This window comes from Crocuta crocuta, unplaced genomic scaffold (assembly GCF_008692635.1).
Source record: "Crocuta crocuta isolate KB4526 unplaced genomic scaffold, BGI_CrCroc_1.0 scaffold186, whole genome shotgun sequence".
Taxonomy (NCBI): domain Eukaryota; kingdom Metazoa; phylum Chordata; class Mammalia; order Carnivora; family Hyaenidae; genus Crocuta; species Crocuta crocuta.
The window spans coordinates 7677488-7699790 of record NW_027551569.1 but is presented as its reverse complement, the minus strand read 5'-3'; positions in this window follow the sequence as shown (position 1 = coordinate 7699790).

The following is a 22303-nucleotide window of genomic DNA, read 5'->3' as shown; positions in this document are numbered from 1 at the left end:
TGTGTTCATACCTAATGGGAAGCCACAAATGCAGAATCATCCAAAGACGGGGAGTATGCAGATGAAGCTCTCCTAGCAACGTGAAATCCCCCACACTGCAGCCCTTATGTGCTGGTTCTGACTTCCACTCAGACGTTATTAACGGCACGTTATAAATACAAAATGTACCACATAAAAAAATAATGTCGCTTTGAGAAATACACATGCATTATTAGACTCTTAATAATTACAATCTTCTGACATTTTTATTGCATCATACTGTTCTGGGAGGGATGGTGGAGGGATTGCCCACTTCAGTTTTGGGATAGAAGTAATTCCTTAGCATATTCTCCTTACGGCGAGCAATGATATAATCAAGGAGAGTAGAGTGAATATGTCACCCAGACTTCTAAAAACAACCATATGATACTCCGTATTTGCTAGGACAAGAGCAGAGTATTTCTTTGTTCAGTATTGTGGTTCTGAATTCTCAGTCACAATTTCATGAATATTCAGGATTTCTGCACGCCCAGGAATAATTAGCAGATGGTGTAAATGTGTGAAGGCCTGACACTTATATATGCACACACATGCATTGCTTTTTCTCTGTAGAGTGGCATTGGCGGGAGTACCAGGCTGTGGAAGCTGTGGTAGGTGGTCTCAAAGACAGTCCCCTGCTAATAAACCGCTGCCTCCTGGTATTCACACCCTTATGTAGTCCCCTGGCCTGGGGTGTGGGCTGGACTAACCGATCCATTCCAACAAATAGTATGTGGCGAAAATCACGTGATGACTCTGCTGAAATTAGGTTATAAAAAAACTGTGGCTTCCATCTTGGATGCTCTTTCTCTCTCGCTCGCTCTTGGATCGCTCACTGTGAGGAAGCTAGCTGCCATGTCCTAAGGCCTCCCTGTGGGGAGCGACTGAGGCCTGCCAACAATCACATACATTTGCTTTGGATAATTCCCCCTCTGCCTATGCTAATGGAGCCTTCGGGTGAGTCTTTCAACCCCAGCCAATAGCTGCCTCCTGAGAGCCCTTGAGGAAGAAGCATCCAGCTAAGCTGCCTCAATTCCTGACCCACAGAAACGTAAACTAATATCTGTTTTTTGTCTTATGTAAAATTTTTAAAAATTTAATGTTTATTGTTTATTTCTTGAGAGAGAGAGAGACAGACAGACTGACAGACAGAGCATGAGTTAGGGGGAGGAGCAGAGACAGAGAGAGGGAGACACAGAGTCTGAAGTAGGCTCCAGGCTTCAAGTTGTCAGCACAGAGCCCAGCACGGGATTAGAACTCATGGTGAAATCATGCCCTGAGCCGAAGTCAGACGCTTAACCGACTGAGCCACCCAGATGCCCCTGTTTATTGTCTTAAGCTGCTGTGCTTTATAGTAATTTGTTACACAGCCAGAGGTAACTAATTCACAGGCCAAAAGAGAAGTCAGTGTGGGCCCAATGACCAGCCCGCACAGCTTCCTGGTCCCTCACTTGGAAAGGAGAACATGGAGGAAGGGGCAGGGGCCCAGACCAGACCTAAGGGTAACCCATGAGTCCTAAGAAGAGACGGCCCAGCTTTCACCTCTTTTGCAGAGCACGGGTCACCCTTTAATTTAAACTAGATCAGAGGGTGTGGGCTGCTGCTCAGTCCCAGGCAGCCCTGGGGTCGGGCATCACCAACCTGATAGTACATGCAGATATTTTTGTTTCACAAGAATCGACATCTGTCCAGGTGTCCTATTCCTCTTCCTCAGAGCATCTATCCTGGTCCTGAGGCCTCAGCACACACAGGGGTGGTGGGGTCTGGCCTTGGTCCTAGAAGGAGAGCTGAAAGGAAGGGTTCTGGAGCCTAACAGCCGGAAGAGGTAGGTGATTTCAGCAGGTCTCAAACTAGAAAGAAAGGCTTGTGGTCCTGCTGCAGAGAAGCAAGTCGTGGACAATCTCTGATAAGAATCGTCTCCACGCTGCTTCCAGGGCTACAAAGAACATTCTGTCCACGTGATGGTATCTCTCTCTCAACATCATTTCCTCTCTGACTAGAGCAAATTATTTACTTTGAAAATACAAAACAAAGTTGTAGGAAGCGGGAAAGATGTTACACTCCATCCCTAACTAGGGCAGGTGTCTACTTGTGGTTGCCCCCATGTCCCCCTCCCCTCAGCTGGCAATCGTAGAGCCCTTTTCTGTTTTCTCTCCAGAGACACTCGGCTCTGATTTTTCTCACGTGCAGTGGCCACAGCTGCTGTGTTGCCATGTCGTCATCTGGTTGCTATGACTTGTGAGGTTGTGGATGTGCCAGAATGTGAATCTATTAATTTAACAGGAACTAGGCTCAGCACATATATTCCTTGTTAGGTCATTTGCTTTGCTACCTAAACCACATCCAATGTGTTCAGCAACGGGAACATTTCCTAGAGTCTGGCTTTGCAAAAATGCCAAATGCCCTGGATTTTTGAGTCTGCAGTCAGTTTTACCACAGTAAATTACTGTGGAGGAGGACACAAAGGCATTCTGGCCCCGGGATGCAAACAGGTCTGCTTAGGAGAAAAATCAAAGGAGGGGATATAAAGTCTCTGGTCTTCATCCTTTGCACACCAAGGTCTATTCTGTGGGAGGTGTACGAACTAACTTCCACAGGGATCCCGCCCAGAGCCCAGGTCTCTCACTGACAAGGTCTGAGCATTCCAACCCCAGAACTAGGGGACCTGTGCCATGAAAAGAGAAACCACTGGCCCTTTTTCATTCACCCTTCGATGAACACTTCCTGAATGTCTGCTGGTAGCTGTGCTAGGAATGCGGAGATGAAAGGGACAAAGTCTCTCCCTAGTGGGAGAGAAAGACATGTAAATTACAATCTGAGAGGAGAAGCTTCACACTGGGGGCACGGTGAGATCCCACAGAAGGAAGCTAGTAAGTCTGCCTGGGGACGTGAGTGATGGGTTACCACCAGTGTTCTTCCTTTAAAAAAAAAAAAAAGACTATCTTAAAAAACGATCAGATGGGGGTACCTGGGTGGCTCAGTCGGCTCAGGTCATGATCTGAGTTCGGGCCCCGCATCAGGCTCTGTGCTGACAGCTTAGAGCCTGGAACCTGCTTCAGATCCTGTGTCTCCCTCTCTCTCTGTCCCTCTCCCACTTGCGCTCTGTCTCTCTCAAAAATAAACATTAAGTTTTTAAAAAAAGTGATGAGATGCATTGTACTAAGTAATAAGTATTTGTGTAGCTTTTGGTTTGGTTGTTTATAATATATATGTACATATTTGTCTGGGTCACCGTGAAAAACATACTCCCTACGTGCAGGCAAAGAAGTGTGAAAGTTCTAGGTTAAGAGAGTAATAAATACCCCCATACACAGGGGACTTATGACGGGCTTGGCCTCAAAATATTGTCCCATTGTATAGTTGGAGGAACTAGCGGTGACTTAAGAGCCTTTCCAAATCCTTCCAAATTCTCCTCCCTTAGTGAATCAAAGCCAAGCCTGAAGGACCAGCTCACAGGCCCCTCCCTCCCAGGACTGTTAGGCCAACTCTAAGGCAATGAAAGAGAAGCCGCCCCCTTTCCGTCTTGCCAGATGGGAGGAAGGAGAAAGAGGAGACAGAGGAAGGGTCAGAAATGCATCATAATTTTTCCTCCTCTCCAGGTCTTAGAGGAAAGCGGGACAGGTGCATCAGCTAATGGTGTTACTACAAGCACAAGAGAGGCCTTTACCTTGCTTCCCACTGGGATTCTGAGAGGAATCTGCCCCAAAGGTGGTTTTATACCAAACTCGGGGCAGTTATGTCAAAGTGACCCTGGTGATCAAGCCTAGGTCAGCAGAGAGGCTCTGAGGCTCAGCTTTCCTGATCTCCATGGTTCCCACATGGCATGGATACACATCGAGAGCAAACAGCCTGCTGTGTGACTGCCCTGGTGGGGCAAGGCCACCTGTGGCCACGCTCAGGGGAGGATCATGGGTCTGCACCCCTGAGAACAGAGGGCAATGAGCAGCAAGTTGCAAAGGGGAGAAGCCAGTGCTGGGGGTGTTGCTGAAGAACAGACCACAAATTCACCTGGCATAGCTGGGAGCAGCAGAGGCCTGGGGACAGGCGGAAACCAAGAGAAAAAGGCAGCTTGACATGGTGGTCAGGAGCAAGGGTTCTGGACTGAGCAGATGCTGCCTGGCTTCAAGTCCTACGTCTGCCATATACTAGCCGTATGACCTTGGACAAGTTATTTAGCCTTTCTTTTCTCTTTTCTTTTTTAATGTTTATTTACTTATTTTGAAAGAGAGAGCCACAGAGGGGAAGAGAGAAAGAATCCCAAGCAGGTTCTGCACTGTCAGCGCAGAGCCTGACACAGGGCTCAACTTCACAAACTGTGAGATCATGACCTGAGTCAAAATCAAGAGTCAGATGCTTAATGGACTGAGTTACCCAGGAGCCCCTACTTAACCTTTCTATGCCTCAGTTTCCTTATCTGTAAAACGAGGAAACTTTACATACTTGATAAGTTTGTTGTAAGAATTAAATTAGTTTGCAAAGCTCTGATATATGTGTTAAGTCTCAGTTAAATAAGTAAATCATTCACCAACAAAAAGGATTCTGTATGGATATCACGTGTCACCAAGACCTCTAAACAGGACTCTCCATTATAAACCTCCCCAACCATCTGCTCATGGAGAGAATCAAATTGGCTATACTATGTACATTTAAGATGTCATGCAAGTTAAAAGCTTTGACCCGTCTATACAGGCCAGCTGGGAAGATAGACATTGAGCAAGTCTTTACATTTCCTCACCTCTGATTGTCCAAATGTAATTCAGCAGGGGACTTGGTAGGCAGAATAAGTCTTCCCTCAAATGTCCATGTCCAAATCCCCAGAACCTGTGAATATGTTAGGTTACATGACAAAGAAGAATTAAGGTTGAAATTGAGTTGAGGTTACTAATTAGCTGATCTGAAAATAAGGAGATTATCTTGGTTTGTCAGGATGGGCTAATGTAATCACAAGAATCCTTGGAAGTGGAAGAAGAGGGAGACGGAAGAGGAATCAGTGGGAGGAAGTTGAGACTATGACTATAGGAGAATGGCCAAAGGGAGGCAACGTTGCTGGCTTTGAAGACAGAGAAGAGGGGTCATGAGCCAATAAATGTGGGTGGCCCCTGGAAGCTGGAAAAGGCTAGGAAACAGATTCTCTCCTAGAGGCTCAGGAGAGGAATGCAGCCATACTGACACCTTGATTTCAGCCTGTAACATAAAAGCCTGTGTTGTCTGAAGCCACCAATTTCGTGGTAATTTGTTACAAGAGACATAGAAAACTAATGCGGTGGCATTTTCCAAATATGGTGTTTTCTGGAAAATGTTTGCATCATGTTACTAGAGGCATGTGCTACATTGTATACTAGGAGTTCCAGTTTTCAGATAACAATTTGAAAAGGAAGGCTGGCTGGCAGGAGCTAGGCAAAGCCCCATGATTAAGTAACAGGCCACTAGATACTCTAAGACAGTACCTTGAAAGTTCAATCTGTACACAGTCCTCTGGTTTACGGATGAACTCTAATTCACAAACCATCCCTCAGAGCTTCTTCTCAAGACTTAATAACTAACTGTTGATGCTAGTGGGCCACAATGTGGAGGCCTAACGTAGAAGTGGTTAACAAAAGTAAACCAGAGTTAATTGTCAGAAGCCCCTGTGAAAATGTGTGTTTGATGACCACAGTTCCCCAACAAGGCAAGACCACTGCCCGGAGTTTGTAAATGAATCCTCCTTTTCACAATGAAGAGAAAAACACAAACCCAAGAGTCAAGGCAGTGTGCGCAGCATTCCTGGGATCCAGGTTGGCTAGCAAGACCAGAGTTCAATCAGTCCGCACAGGTTGCTTTTTTCTGTTTGAGACAGGTGACTATTTATTGGCATGCACAGCTCAAAGGTTGAGCTTACTACATAGTGGGGAGGAAGTCCTTACACAATCATCTGCCGGTAATATATATTGGTCCTGGGACATCAGTCCTAGAACTAATGTGGGTGGTGTCTTTTGAGCTCTCTGGCCAAGAAGTTGTTAGACATTCATGGTATTACTTTAAGACTCCTGACTTCTTAGAGAAGAAGGAAGTCCTCCTCCCCCGGGTGGGGTAATATCTAGGGATTACAACAAGGGACCATATACTGTGGCAGTATATTGAGTCCATAGGGAGCTACAGCTCTGTGGGGGTCTTCATGAACTGAAATTCTTCACAGCAGCTCCAAGGAATTGTGTAAAGCCATAGTTTGTGGATTGCTTGAACAGTACAGAAAAACCCCTGGACTCTCTAATTTATCCCCTTCTGTTTCTTAATTCTAAATTGAGTTCCCTAATGAGACGGAAGGACCACTTTGCATGGACAACTCTAAATTATATATATATATATTACATTTATATTTAGAGCAGCTCATCACCTCAGCTGGGTCATCTACAGTCCCTCTATCACTCTTTTAGTATCACTTTCTAAAGCTAACCCAGTTGAATGGCCTTTGCCCTGTATTGGGCAGTGTTGGGCTCTGCCTGGTTTCTTGACATAATTTTTGCCCTTTGCCCCTAGTTAGAGGATGTTGTCACTGACTCACCTGCCAGGCTCTCACTGCCTGATTCCAGTTGATTGGTTAACTCCCATGTGATATGGTTGCAAAGAGCCTGAGGACCAGGGGAATGCCACAGAGTCCCTCTGTGGACCTTATCCCAGGTTCTGATGTGGTTCTGACAATATCTATGAGCTCCTGCCCTGAGCTTCATTGTCCTTCCTTTAGCCTAGGAATTCATCCTCATCTAGGCAGAGGAAGAAAACAAAAAACAAAAAACAAAAACCTAGCCAACTTGAGGCCTGTCAGCCAGAGGCCTGGACTCTGGTCTTGGTTATAGATACGAAGCAGCTGCCTCAGATATGGAGCCCATATAACAAATAAAGCCTGACTTCGTGACCCGTCTAGTTCTGGTTTCAAATGAGAGGCTAGACCAAGTCAGGGGTCTTGCTGACTGTATCACAGTGGCAAGCAAACTTTACCACATTTATTACAGGCTTAGAAGGATAGTATACAAGAAATAGGTGCACATCCCATACCCAACTGCAGTGTGGCCACCATGGGTTTGCCCAGCACACACTATCTCCTGGAAGCAAATAATGTTTGGACGGATGCATTCCCCTCTCTTCTGTGGAGTTTTGGAACCTCTAACAGCTATGCAAAGAAATGATTGGAATCATCTAAACCCTGTCAAGGGGGTGAATTGAAAGCTACATACATCAAACAGAAGACATGTGCCAAATGCCACAAATAAGCTTCCAGGTGCCCTTGCCATAATCGACACCAGTATAGAATCGATAGAGAAAGGACAGGATTGATTCGCCTATGCTTCCTCTCCCATCTTCCCCATCTTTTGTCTTCTGATGTAGCTGGAGGACTGTGAGCTCACTTTCCACATTTGTACTTAACACTTGTTGGGAGATAATTCTCCATGGGTCTATCACATTTCTGCATGCCTTGTGAGCAGAGTCATTGAATGCTCTTTGTTTCAGACTATCTTTTCAAGATAGTATCTTTCTCAGAGCAAAGTATAGACAGGCTTACTGTCTATTATTTAAGATCTGGTTCTCTAGGCTTTTGGGTTCCTCTCTTGCAATGGACTGCACCGTGTCCATGAATAACAGGCATTAATGATTGGCCCTCTTTGCATTGCCTTTGGGAATTGGGAATCAGGAAACCAGTACAAGAAAATGCCAATACTCTTGCTGCTACTATTGCTGTGAGTAAAGAAGTCCTTTCTTTCTGACCCAGTAGCTTCCATGAAACTGTGGCAGGCTACCTTGTTAGCTTGCAAGTCAGTTTAAATTTTAGAGCCTTCACAGTTCTTGACAACCCCTCATTTCTTTCTCATATGACACACACCCTTGACCCACCAACTAATTCCTCTCTTGCCTGTGATCCTTAAAGCCATCTTGGTAGTTTGGGCCAAGGGAAACTACTCATACAGAGATCAGGACAGACCAAAGGATCAAATTAAAGAGGAGGATAAAGCTAGGGAAGGGCTGAGATATCAGGAAGTTTGGCTTAAGCCTGAAACCAGAGGAGAATAATTATAATTCTGGACTATTTATAGCTACATTTTTGGTAATATGTTCAACAGACTGCCAGGCAGTTCTGAACATGCTTAGGTGAACAAACTCATTGGTTTTCTCATATATGAGATGAAATGGGTTGGCTTAGATTATCTCTGAGGTTCCTTCTTAGCTATAAAATATGTGCTTTATTGGGGCACCTGGATGGCTCAGTCAATTAAGTGACTGACTCTTGATTTCATTTCAGGTCACGATCTCACAGTTTGTGAGTTCAAGCTCCACACTGGGTTCCACACTGATGGTGAGGAGCCTGCTTGGGATTTTGTCTCCCTCTCTCTCTGCCCCTCCCCTGCTTGCTCTCTATCTCTCATTTCTCAAAATAAATAAATAAACATTAAAAAATTTTAAAAATATGTGCTTTATGAATTTGTAACACATCTGTCCAACACACAATTTAGGCACTTGAGGTAATTGAAAATACTGAGTGCAAAGAGGACTACGGTGTAGTTGAAACTGGTGCAGGCACTCTGGAAAACAGTATGGAGGTTCCTCAAAAAGTTAAACATAGAGATACCCTGTGACACAGCAATAGCACTGCTAAGTATTTACCCAAAGGACACAAAAATGCTGTTGATCAAAGGGGCACACGCACCTCAATGTTTACAGCAGTGCTATCAACAATAGCCGAAGTATGGGAAGAGTCCACAAGTCCATTGACTAATGAATGAAAACAGAAGATGTGGAATATTACTCAAAGATCAAAAATAATAAAATCTTGCCATTTGCAACAATGTGGATGGAACTAGAGTGTATTATGCTAAGCGAAGTAAGTTAGTCAGAGAAAGAGAAATATCATGTGAATCACTCATATGTGGAATTTAAGAAACACAACAGATAAACATAGGGGAAGGGAAAGAAAAATAAGATAAAAACAGAGAGGGAGGCCAACTGTAAGAGACCCTTAAATACAGAGAACAAACTGAGAGTTGCTGGAGAGGTGTTAGGTGGGGGGATGGACTAGATGGGTGATGGGCATGAAGGAGGGCACTTGCTGGGAAGAGTACTGGGTGTTCTATGTAAGTGATGAATCACTAAATTCTATTCATGAAACCATTACTACACTATATGCAAACTAGCTTGGATTTAAATAAAATTAAAAAGAAACAAAGAGACAAAGAAAGGAAATTGCATTAGAAGTTAAGAGGACGGAGGGCACCTGCCTGGCTCAGTGGGCTAAGCCTCTGACTCTTGATTTCTTGATTTTGGTTCAGGTCATGATCTCACGGTTCATGAGTTTGAGCCCCCACATTGGCTCTGTGCTGATATCATGAAGCCTCTCCACTCTCCCTGCCCCTCCACCTCTTGCATATGAATGTGCACACTTTCTCTCTCAAAATAAATAAATAAACTTCAAAAAAAAAAAAAAGAAGTTAAGAGGCCTGAATTCTAGACCCAGTCTGCACCCACCTCACTGTATTGGACAAGTCACTTACCTTACCTGGAGGAGACAAGTGTGGGAGATATACACAAGATGATTTTTGGTGCTTCTGGGATGTGGTATGATATTACACAGTGAGAAAGTAAGTTTCCTTTCAATTATCTTTTTATTTTTCTGATTATGCCAAAGGGTCTCGAGTTAGTGTTAGTGTGTCTTTAACAACACTATAATATCTGCTAATCTCCTTTTTTGGCAAACAAGTCTGAAGCTTAGACACTTAACAGGCAGCACTAGCTAGAGAGCAATAACATGACTTAGCTGTTGGTTGTTGCTCTACTTATGTTTGTTTTGCCTTCCATTTATGGCAAATAATACAAGTTTTCCATTTATGGGAATGATACAAAGTTTACTATAAAAGTAAGTTAATTATGGGGCGCGTGGGTGGCTCAGTTGGTTCAGCTTCCAAATCTTGATATTTGGCTCAGGACATGAACGGGATCCAACCTTGCATTGGGCTCTGTGCTGGGAATGCTTGAGATTCTCTCTCTTTCTCTCTCTCTCTCTGCTCCTCTCCCCCACTTCAATGAATGCCCTGTCTCTCTCTCTCTCTCAAATAAAAAAAAAAGTAAATTAATTATGAAAATGTTCTAAAATTGATTGTGGTAGTGGTTGTACAAATCTATGAATATACTAAAAAAATTAAATTATACACTTCATACGGGTGAACAGGATGGCACATGAATTAATATCTCAGAGCTGTTTTTAAATTAAATTAATGAAAATAAATTAAATAAGATATTAAATAAAAATTGTATGGGGGGTGAGTTGATATAGAAAAAATTGTACAGAGGATGCACACTAAAGTTGGGAAAACACTAGTGAACCTTAATGAAAAATATGTTTGCTAGCAATGTGATTTGGGGCAAGTTTCTTAACCTTCTGAGACTATTTCTTAGCCTATGAAATGGGAATAGAAATATCTCCCTTGATTTGTTAAGAGGGAGAGAACTTAGGAGCTCTTGGGTGACTCAATTGGTTAAGCATCTGATTTGGGCTCAAGTCGTGATCTCACCGTTCATGAGTTCGAGCCCCACATCAAGATCTGGGCTGACAGCTCAGAGCCTGGAGACTGCTTCTCATTCTGTGTCTCCCAATCTCTCTCTGCCCCTCTCCTGCTTGCACTATGTCTCTGTCTCTGTCTCTGTCTCTCTCAAAACTAAATAAAAACGTTAAAAAATTTTAAGAGAGAGAGAACATAGCACCTGAAACCCTCAGCCCAAGGCCCAGCACACAGAAGACTTCTGATAAAGGGGATGGTTGACAGCTTGACTGAGTGTCCACCCTGGTGCCACCCCTGACCTTTCATGTGTTAACTGCCACATTCTTACAATAACCTCATGCAGTAGGTACTGTCATTCTTATTCAGTAGCCCTGTAGAGTAGATATTCTTATCCTCAAGTTACAGACAACTGAGCTGAGGCTCAGGAAGGTTAAGTAACTTGTCTGGAGTCATAGAACTAGTAAGTGGCTCCAGATGAGATTCAAACCCCGTTCTTTCTGATGGCAAAGTTCTGTCCTTTCCCCTTCACCACTTCCCCTTCCCCACAAACCTTGAAGCTGAATCTGACTAAAGAGAATCCACCTACTTATAGACGGAATGAGGCAGACACAAGGAATTCTGCATCCCTGTCTCACAGATGAGCATCCGCGTCTTGCTGCCAGTCCAGGACAGCTGTGGGGACCCTGGTTCCTGGTTCTGATTTCCCATTGTCTCCCATTTCAATTTGTCCAGTGGAAAATTCTCTTTCCTCATCCAGTTCTGCAGGGACTGGAGTTCTTTCATTGGTCACTTTTTCCTGTTGCTGAGCCCCATCACCTGCTGGACCTATTTTGTTTCTTTAACGATTTTTTTAAAAAACTATTGTTTAAGTAATCTCTGCACCCAACATGGGGCTCGAACTCACAACCCCGAGATCAAGAATCTAATGTTCCACCAACTGAGTCAGCCAACCACCTCCTGGACTTACTCTCTACCATCCACTTCCTGGTGAGACTTTAGCCAATTGACTCACATTGGACCAACACTAACTGTTTACCCTCTGAGGCTTGCCTATGCATCTAAGGTCCCTACAACCTTCTGGTTAGATGATGACCTCTCCTCTAACAAAGTCCTCAAACTTCTCTCACATGCCACTGCCAATCCCCATTTCAGGCCACCGTCATCTCCTACCCGGACAACCAAAACGCTCTTCAGCCTTGCTTGACTCCATTCCTTCTCCAAAGTACAGTTAAAACTGAGGAAAATCTCTCACACAGTTTGTCCACTTAGCCCTTCCACCTCCCTTTCTTCCAGTTGGTCATGACTAGGTGTGGGCAACACCCAAATACAGCAGGTCAAATCTCTTCCACAAGGGTTTGCTGGGTCATGCCCTGTTGGGTTCTGAGGATGCCAGAAGGGGAGGGCATGGCCCCTGCTTCCAAGGAGCTGCCTGTATGGCCAGATTTGGCTGGCCAGGCAAGGGGATGGGCAGTTCCATTGCAAGGTGCATTCAGCAGATGTCAGGATCTGACTTAGCTTCCCTCCTGGGAGCCAGGATACTCTATCTTATGAGCCTTAGTGGAAGTTAGAGTCCACTGCTCACCTCTTACTATAGAGAATGAAATCATGACACTTGCTTCCCAACCTCCTTCATTGGCAGGACCCAGACATGTGACCTGGGCTTGGCCAATCAGGAGCACCACTTGTATTCTGAATCAGAGACCACAGAGAGTACCCCTTAGAGAAGCTTCTCCAGTGGGGGTGGCAGCAGCTGTGGCAGCCATATCCAGATTCCAGGGTAGGGTAGTGGCAGCAGTCTGGTCATCTTTCAGGCCCCAGCCCTGGCTGTGGCCCAAGCTCCCCAGGGTTCTGATCCAGGGCAGGGCTCTGGATAACCTCTGAGCCACAATTTTGGCCATGCTCCTAGCTACTTCCCAGCATCCTTTGTTCTCATTCATGCCCTGTGCCTGGCTCTCTGGCCTTCCCAGAGATTCCATGGGCTACCCAAAATCCTTTCCATGAATTCCTCTTCAGCTTTACTCATCCAGAGCCAGTTCCTCTTGTGCCTTTAAATCAAAGCCCTGGCTGATTCACAGTCAGTCTTGGCATCCAACTTATTTTTCTATTTTGCTTTTGGTCACCCAGTTCTGAGAAAATTCTGATCACATAAATGGAGGGCGTCTCAGTTTGTTTGGGCTGCTATAGCAAATTCTGAAGAGTGGGAGACTTATAAACAACAGAAATTCATTTCTCACAGTTCTGGAGACTGGAAGTCCAAGATCACAGTACCAGCATGGCCCAGTGAGGGCTTTCTTCTGATTAGCAGGCTTCTCATCAGATCTTCACATGACAGAAAGGTCTAGAGAGATCTGTGGGGCCTCTTTCATAAGGGTGCTAATTCTGATCATCAGAGCTCTATCCTTATGACCTAATCCTCCTAATGCTATCACCTTGGGGGTTGGGGTTTCAACATATGAATTTGAGGGGGGCATAAACATTAAGGCCGCAGCAGATGGTTATAAGTAATGATGATAGACACCATTACATAGCACCCACTACATGCCAGGCCCTGCTCCAATCACCTTACATTAATTAGCTCACTTAACAAACCTTTGAAGTAGATCTATCATTAACATTCCCCTGTTAGAGGTGGAAAAGCTGAGGTACAGAGGAATGGAATAATTTGCTCAAAGTCAAGGATTTAAATCAAGACAGTCCTGCAGTGGGGTCTGTGCTCTTAACTCCTGCTAATTTGTCTTTTTAGATTAGAATGGTTTTCAATTTAACCAATCTAGGTGCTAGAAATAAGTAATACAAATTTTTGTTTCAAAGTTGAGTGAGGGGTACCTGGGTGGCTCAGTCGGTTAAGCCTCCCATTTCAGCACAGGTCATGATCTCACAGCTTGTGGGTTTGAAATCCTCATAAGGCTCTGTGCTAACAGCTCAGAGCCTGGAGCCTGCTTCGGAGTCTGTGTCTCCCTCTCTCTCTGCCCTTCCCCTGCTCATGCTCTGTCTCTCTCTCTCTCACTCTCTCCTTCCAAAAGAAATAAACACTAAAATAAAAAAGTTGAGTGAGTAACTCTCAAAATATCCAACAACTGCTCTTTATCCTCATCATAAACATAGAAGTTGGGCAATAAACAAGTAAAACTTACAACAAGTACTAAACAAACAAGACAGTTTTATCACTTCATAGTCATTGGGATAATCCTGGTAGTTTATGGAGCCCAGTGCACCCCATGCGGAAAGTACTCAGCCCTTCGTTGCTCTGCTCTTCATAAGCAGACATGCCCAGGCTGGTGCTGCACTGAACCTCACAAGGCACACCCACCACCCGTGCCAGCCTGGGCTCAGGGATGCCAGGAGGAGCATGCGCCAAAGTCAGCACAAATCACAAAACTGAGTTTACCAAAAATACCCTACTGAAGGGGGTATGTCACAGGAGCATAGGCGTCAACCCAAAGACCTCCCAGTGGCCAAAGCTAGACAATTTGAGGAGTAAATAAAGTAGGATTTGATTATAGCCCAAAGACATAAATATCTGTGAGTCCATACTTATATACATTCTTTTTCAAAGAAAACTCTGCAGTAGGGAAATCTGGCAAACACTACTTTAGCCAGGTGGTCACGATCTACATAAATAACCATAAACCATGTTGATAACGTGTATCTTTGTATACACATATGATGTGATGGAAATGGCACTTTACATCTGTGATCTTCCTCCCCCATGCCTATAACCTCAGCCTACATGTGAGAAAAGCATCAGACAAATCCCAATAGAAAGTATACAAAATATTCAACCAGTACTCACAAGATCATCAAAAAGGAAAGAAGAAACTGTCACAGTCAAGAGAAGCCCAAGGAGACATGACAATACCACTTTAACATAATGTGGAATCCTACCTGGGATCCTGGAACAACAACAAAAAAAGGCCGTTATGTAAAAGCTAAAGATATTTGAAAAAACTACGAACTTTAGTTGATAACAATGTCTCAAAATTGATTCACCAATTGTGACTAATGTACCACACTAATGTAAGATGTTAATAATAGGAGAAAGTGAGTGCTGGAGAGGGGGAAGGTAATATGGGAATTTTGTATGATCTGCTCAATTTCTTTCTAAATCTAAAATTTTCCTTAAAAATTATTTTTAATTCATTTATTTTGAGAGAAACAGAGACAGTGTTTTGGGGGGAAGGGACAGGGAATCTGGAGCAGGTTCTGGTCTGACAGCCACGAGCCTGACATGGAGCTTGGACTCATGAACCGTGAGATCATGACCTGAGCTGAAGTTGGACACCTAACTGACTGAGCCACCCAGGTGCGCCTAAAATCTTTCTTGAAAACTAAAACCTATTGGGGTGCCTGGCTGGGTCAGTAGAGCATGAGACTCTTGATTTCAGGGTTGTGAGATCAAGCATGGAGCTTACTTAAAAAAATAATAATAGGGGCTCTTGGGTGGCTCAGTCGGTTAAGTGTCCAATGTCCGCTCAGGTCACGATCTCACAGTTCGTGGGTTCTGTGCTAACAGTTTGGAGCCTGTAGCCTGTTTTGGATTCTGTGTCTCCCTCTATCTCTTTCTGCCCCTCCCAGGTTCACACGGTGTCTCTCTCTCAAAAATAAATAAAAATTTAAAAAATAATAATAAAAATAAAGTCTACTAATACAAAAGAATCATAATATCAACTGTCCTCCCCTCAAAGTTAGTTCACTGGCAGTGCAACTTAAACCCTGAGGTCTTGCTAGGCTAAAAGTGTTTATTTAACGCACTCACATTGTTACACACTAAACACGTTTTAATAGCAGTTTTTAAAATACTGAAATATTGTTTCAAATGAAATTCTAATCTTCACATTGCATGCCTGAATCACCTCTGAGTAGCTGAGTACAGTTTGAGCTGCTCTGATCAAGGGAAAATCACAGATAATGTCCTTTGTCTCTATCCCTAGAACTCTCTGGATCTCTAAAATGGGGGGAGAGGGGACTCCATAACCTCAAGGCGAAGCAAAACAAAATAGCTTCCCCTCCCCCACGCCACCCAAGACTGTGTGCAGCAACTGTCAGAAGCCGGGGCTACAGTTGCCCTTGTCCAGCCAGCGCTCCTCGGCAGCAGCAAGCGCAGAAGGCTGGTATGAAATGGGGCAACAGATGGCTGGGACACGTCCTCTTGAAGCTCAGCTGCCCTGGCCAGCCTGCCAAGCTGTGTACATTTCAAAAGTTTGAGGTTCAAGCGAAAGAGACGAGTAATGATTTTAAATCACTTGTTGAAACACATGGCTAATCCTTGGGTAGCCAGAGAAGAGCGCTTTGAAAACTCACTTAAATCCAGTGGGGGAAACAAGGAAACCCTGTGTGCCTTCCCGGCTTTGAACCCAGATCTGGCCATCCTGGGGGCAGTTGGGCATTTGTCCAGGATCCCAGTGTGTATCCTGCTTTCTCTGCTTTCAGAAAGGGTGTGATGTTTTCGTCTGTGTGTTTATTTGGGGGTGAGGAAGGGCAAGGCTGTTGAGCAGGCAGGCTTGGATCCTGAAAAATCCTGCATCCTGACATTTGCCTCCTGGTCTGGAATCGGGGGATCTCTAGTCAACCCACTTTATAAGTTCTTTCGGTGCTACTTCCTTGTCCTGGTTCAGGCCCTTATTTCTTGCCTGGATCATGCCAAAAGTTTCCTATTGTCCTGACTTCCCAGTCCCATATCATTAGAATCTTCCACTATGTGAGGTCATTTTTGTTGTTACACAGAGTCTCCCATCCTGAATACACCTTTTCCTTGCCGCCACATCTCTCTCCGGCTACTGCTCCCACTTCTCTCCTTCCACAAAGCCTCTTGAACTAGTAGTCTGCTCTCCTTAGTTCTAGTCTTCCCTTGGTTTTGACGATGATGCTCTCTCCTGGGTTTCTCTCTCTCTAGCCTCCTTGTCTCAGTTCCTTGGCAGGCTGCTCCTCCTTCACCTGGCTGTTCCATGTTGAGAGCGCCTCAGGGATTGGTCCTGAAACAGCTTCTCGTCTCTGTCTGAAGCTCTCAAGATGACCTCATCCAGTCCCAGAGTTCTAAATACCACCCTAATGCTGATGAATGACTGTGCCGATTTTATGTCTTCTTCCCTGGGCCCAGACTCATCCCTCCACTTGGCTGTCTAACAGACACCTGAATCTATCTAGATACCTCCATCTATCTCCAAGATGGAACCCTTGATTCTCTTTATCCTCAGACCTCCCCCTTTATCTTTCCTCTCATCCTTTGAGCATCTTTATCCATCTATTTGCTCAGGCCAAGATTCTGGGAGTCCTCTTTCATTCTGCCTTTACCCTCATCCCCCATTTCTGGTCTGTCCCTGTGTTTGGTCAGCTCTACCTCCACCCACCCTTACTCTCCATCTCCATGACACACTCATGTGTCACCTGGACAACTGAAATAGCCTCTCCACTGACCTCCCTGCTTTATAGTGATCCCTCCCAAGTTCACCCTCTACCAGCAGTGAGAATGAATATTTCAAATTTTAATTTAATGGCTTTCGGTCATTCTCTTATTTAAGAAATGTTTATTAAATGCCTAATGTGTACCAGGCCATGAACAGAGAGACAAAAGTCTCTACCTCTGAGGAGCTTACAGTCTCATGGTAGAAGATGAGCAGTAAACATAATTAAAGTAAATGTCGTGGTATGTTAGAAGGTGATAAATCATAAGGAATAAAATATATCAGGGTAAGGGGACCTCTGGGAGCATATGCATGCATATTTGTTGTGGGGGTTTTATGATTTTATTTTATTTTTAAGAGTTTTTTAATGTTTATTTATTTATATTTGAGAGAGAGACAGAGAGACAGAGATAGAGAGAGAGAGAGAGAACAAGGAGGAGAGAGAAACCGAGAGAGAGAGGGAGACACAGAATTTGAAGCAGGCTCCAGGCTCCGAGCTGTCAGCACAGAGCCCAGTGTGGCTCAAACCCACAGTGAGATCATGACCTGAGCCAAAGTCAGATGCTTAACCGGCCGAGCCACCCAAGCACCCCAAAGAGTGTTTTTAAAAAATGTTTATTATTTTTGAGAAAGAGAAAGGACAAGAGGGTGGTGGGCAGAGAGAGGAAGACAGAACAGCTGAAGCAAGCTCTGTGCTGACAGCACAGTCCAACGTGGGGCTTGAACCCATGATCCTGACCTGAGCCAAAGTTGGCCACTTAATCGACTGAGCCACCAGGCACCCTGGGGGTTGTTATGATTTTAAATAGCAAAGTCAGAAATGTTTATTCTCTAAACATCGTCTCCCACTACAGAGGTTTCTAAAAAAAAAATGTTTGATTCCAAGTCTGGGCTAGAAATGTGTAAGATGAATCTGGAACATCTTGTTACACCAGAAAGCAAAGAAGGTAACACAGACTACCCGATGGCATCAAAAGGATTCAGAAGCCAAGTCTGGGGTGCTTGGCTGGCTCAGTCAGTAGAGTGTATTACTCTTAATTTTAGGGCTGTAGGTTTGAGCCCTGTGTTAGGGCTCTGTGTAAAGATTACTTAAAAAAAAAATAAAATCTTTAAAAAAAAAAAAGCCAAGTTAAGAAGCTCCCAGTGACAAAGGATGGGGCAGTTTGAGAATCAGAAAGAAGAACAGTAGCATGGATCAAAAGATATACATGTCAAAATCCCTGAATTTAAAATGATACCTTTAAAATTTTGTTTTAAAGTTTATTTATTTAGGGGCACCTGGGTGGCTCAGTCAGTTGGGTGTCCGACTTTGGCTCAGGTCATGATCTCATAGTTCGTGGGTTCGAGCCCCATGTCGGGCTCTGTGCTGACAGCTTGGAGCCTGGAGCCTGTTTCGGATTCTGTGTCTCCCTCTCTTTCTGTCCTTCCCCTGTTCATGCTCTGTCTCTCTCAAAAAGTAAATAAACGTTAAAAAATTTATTATTATTTCTTTACATCTTTATCTTGAGAGAGAGACAGGGTGCAAGCGCCCCAATGATACTTTTAAAGGAAAGAACACAACTCATTGGCCACTTTTGGAGGATGCATTTTTGGAGCCTCCTTGTCCTGCCTAGATTACACCCATAGTCTCCTACAGCCCTGGCTTCTCAGTCCTGTGTAATTAGAACCTCCCACTACATGAGGTCATCTCTGTTTATTACACAGCATCTCCCATCTCTCTCTATTTTTTTAGTGTTTATTTATTTTTAAGAGGGACACGGCACAAATGGGGGAGGGGCAGAGAGAAAGAGAGGGAGACACAGAATCTGGAGAGGGCTCCAGGCTCCGAGCTGTCAGCAGAGAACCCGATGAGGGGCTCAAACCCATAAACCGTGAGATTATGACCTGAGCTGAAGTCAGACACTTAACCGACTGAGCCACCCAGATGCCCCAGCACCTCCCGTCTTGAACATACCCTTCTTTGCCCTACATCTCTTTCCAGCTACCGCTCCCATTTCTCCCCTTGGAGGATGTTTTATTCTGAAAGATGGCAAAGAAAAGTAAAGAAATAAACACATATCCTACCTTTCCTATAGGAAAGTGACCAGGTAAACCAACTAATTGATAAGGGAAAGTTTCCCTTTTAGACATATTCCAGCTAAGAAATGAAGAGGAAAAAAAGAGAATTAGAGCATCACAGTTTTACTGTCTCTAGAGAAATATCCAATCTAGGCCACAATCACCAACAGCTGCTAACATCCCAAAAAGAGAGAGTAGGATGTTCCATGCCTCCTCATGGATAGACTTAATATCTCTTATGAAGTAGTTGGGATCGAATTTCAAATGAATATCAAATAATGTTCAGTATATCTCAAGTACTCCATGAGACATAATGAAAACTATTTATTATTTATCCAAAATTCAAACTTAACCAGCATCCTATATCTTTATTTACCATACCTGGCAATCCAAAAGTGGTCTCGCCACAAAAGGCAGACCTAAATCTGATTAAGTCTTAAAATCTAACTACCAGGATATATGGGGGACAGGAGACTATGTTAAAAACTCCACCACCGTGGCACTGTCAGCAGCCACGTGCATGTTGCGAGGACAGACCACTCAATTTTTTCAACAAAGAAAGAAAAAAGGGGAAGGAAGGAGGTAGGCAGGGAAGGCTTGTTTTGTTTCTGTTTCCAAAGGTCAAGGGTAAGTGCAGCCACTATGAGAAAGGGTCTGGCTTATGAAGGCCTCATGACTCTGACTCCAGGCTTCCTCTCTGGTCTCCTGCCTCTTGCCTTACACTTTACGGTCCTACAGACACATGAAATTGAGGCTCCTTAGAAGCAATCTTGAGAGACTCTTGTGATCAAGTCTTGTTTCACTAAGCCAAGTTGCGAGCAGAAGGGTATTGTGGGGAGGAGAGGAAAGGCTAAGATCCTGCTTTCGGGGCAGGACGAGATGAGAGCTGAGATGTGGGAACTGCAGAGACGCTTTGAAAAGAGGGCAAGGAGCACCCTGCCGGCTCGGTCCGTAGAGTGTGCAACTCTTGATCCTCGGGTTTGTAAGCTGGAGTCCTACGTTGGGCGTAGAGGTTACTTAAAAAACAAACAAATAACAACAGCAACAAATAATAAAAAGAGAGGGGTGAGGAAGTCTTGTTGGTGATGAGTGCCTGCTCAGGGCATGCCTTTGGAGAAGGTGGTTTGAATGCTAGGATTGGTCTCCAAGGTGTCCTTGTTACATTCGGGCCGTCTCACACCAAATTCTGTTTCTATCTTTCTCCCTACCACGAGCCCCTCAAGGATAGAGACCCTGATTCCATCTTTCGATTTCCTGCTGCCTGTCAAAATGCCTGTCACTTCATACATATCTGGTGAATGAATGAATGAATGAGTGAGTGAATCTCCCTCACCCTTTGTAGGGATGGTAGTCTTCTTCTGATATAACAAGACAAGATTTTTAGATGTACGATTGCCTCATGAAACACTGACTTTAATCGTTGTCTCAATACACCATAAAGGAATATTCTAGACTTAGAAACAAGGACCAGCTCACTGTGGCAAGAGACGTAGAGTCATTTTCCCAGGCATCCGGAGACATTTCTTTCTGCAATGCAAAGCCCAGCTTGCTTCCGGTTTTCATTTGCAGCTTCTCCTCTGAGTGTCTGCCATGTGCACGTCCTGTGATATGTTATGACAGCTGCATTGAGGCTGGCATCCACAATTATACGACAACCTTGGAAGAAGATCCCTGGTAGAGTCGGGCAATCAAGAGTCTCACTCTGGGAGGGCGCTTGGGGGGCTCAGTCAGTTACATGTCTGACTTCAGCTCAGGTCATGATCTCGCGGTTCATGAGTTTGAGTCCTGCATCTGGCTCTGTGCTGACAGCTCCGAGCCTGGAGCCTGCTTCAGATTCTGTGTTTCCCTTTCTCTGCCCCTCCCTCACTTACAATCTGTCTCTCTCTCTCTCAAAAATAAATAAACATTAAAAAATTTTTTTAAAAAGCCTCACTCTGGGAAACACAGGCTGTTTTGAAAGACCTGAGCCTAGCACCATCTGTTTATTCAAGAGTAAGATCAAAAGAGAGAAGGAAGAGATAAAGATCCTGCTCCTTCACCTGCTCCCCTTTCTAGAGCAAAGGAAAAACAACGTAGAAAAAGATGAGGAAAGGCTACGTAGGCTTGAGTTGGGCTTGAGTTGAAAGGGTCTCCCCAGGGGTGCCTGTGTGGCTCAGTCAGTTAAGCATCGGACTCTTGGTTTCAGCTTAGGTCATAATCTCACTCTGTGAGTTTGAACCCACATCGGGCTCCATGCCGGCAGTGCAGAGCCTGCTTGGGATTCCGTCTCCCTCTCTCTGCCCCCCCTCCCCCTCCTGTGTATACTCTCTCTTTCTCTCTCAAAAATAAACATTTAGGGGCACCTGGGTGGCTCAGTCAGTTAAGTGTCCAACTTCGGCTCAGGTCATGATCTTGCAGTTTGTGGGTTGGAGTCCCGAGTCAGACTCTGTGCTGACAGCTAGCTTAGAGCCTGGAGCCTGTCTTCGGATTCTGTGTCTCCCTCTCTCTCTGACCCTCCCCTGCTCACGCTGTCTCTCTCTCTCTCTCTCAAAAATTAAAAAAATTAAAAATACATTAAAAAAACATTTTAGAAAATGTTTAAGTCCCATTGGTATTGCTATTAAAATATTTCAAGGTGTTTTTTTTTGAGGTTTTTGGAGGAGAAACAAAGATCTAAACCTTTTTTTGCCCCCAGCTTAATCATACGTTTTGTTCCCCAGACATGGCTTTGAAGGACTCTGGGTGGTCCAAAAATTCACCTCTTCCTTCAAAGATGGAGGTTTGCAACCACTGGAAATAAGCTGTAAGTTAGCCAGGCATTACTCAACGAGGAGGCCTGGAAGGGCTCAGAGGCAGGATCCCCATAGGTGGAGTGGTGGAGGAGTGTGAAGCTGCCTCTGGGCTGCAGGCTCAGTGAGGGCAAAGGCCATGGCATGCTGCAGGTGCACAATATGGGTTTGTTGACCAAATGAATACATGAGAAAGACTACCAATGCATATGAAAGTGTAAGCTGTGCAACGTGTGTTAAAAATTAGGAAAAAGAAGCCCACTTTTTTCATTCATTCAGTCTCATGTAGGCTCTGAATATGGCATTTCCAGGTGCTTCTCAAGGAAGTAAGCCATGGGTGTAAGACACTTGACAACCAGCCCTAGATGCCATCAGTACTCTTAAGAACAGCACCAGAGTCCCAGGAGATTTGGAAAACATTTTTTTTATAGAAACAAATGCCAAAATTCTGTCCTTCCAATAAAGACTACAGACTTTTCTGTGCCTGCCAATAATGCCTCAGGCCTGGGAGACTGTATTCTTAGTTTCCTTGGGC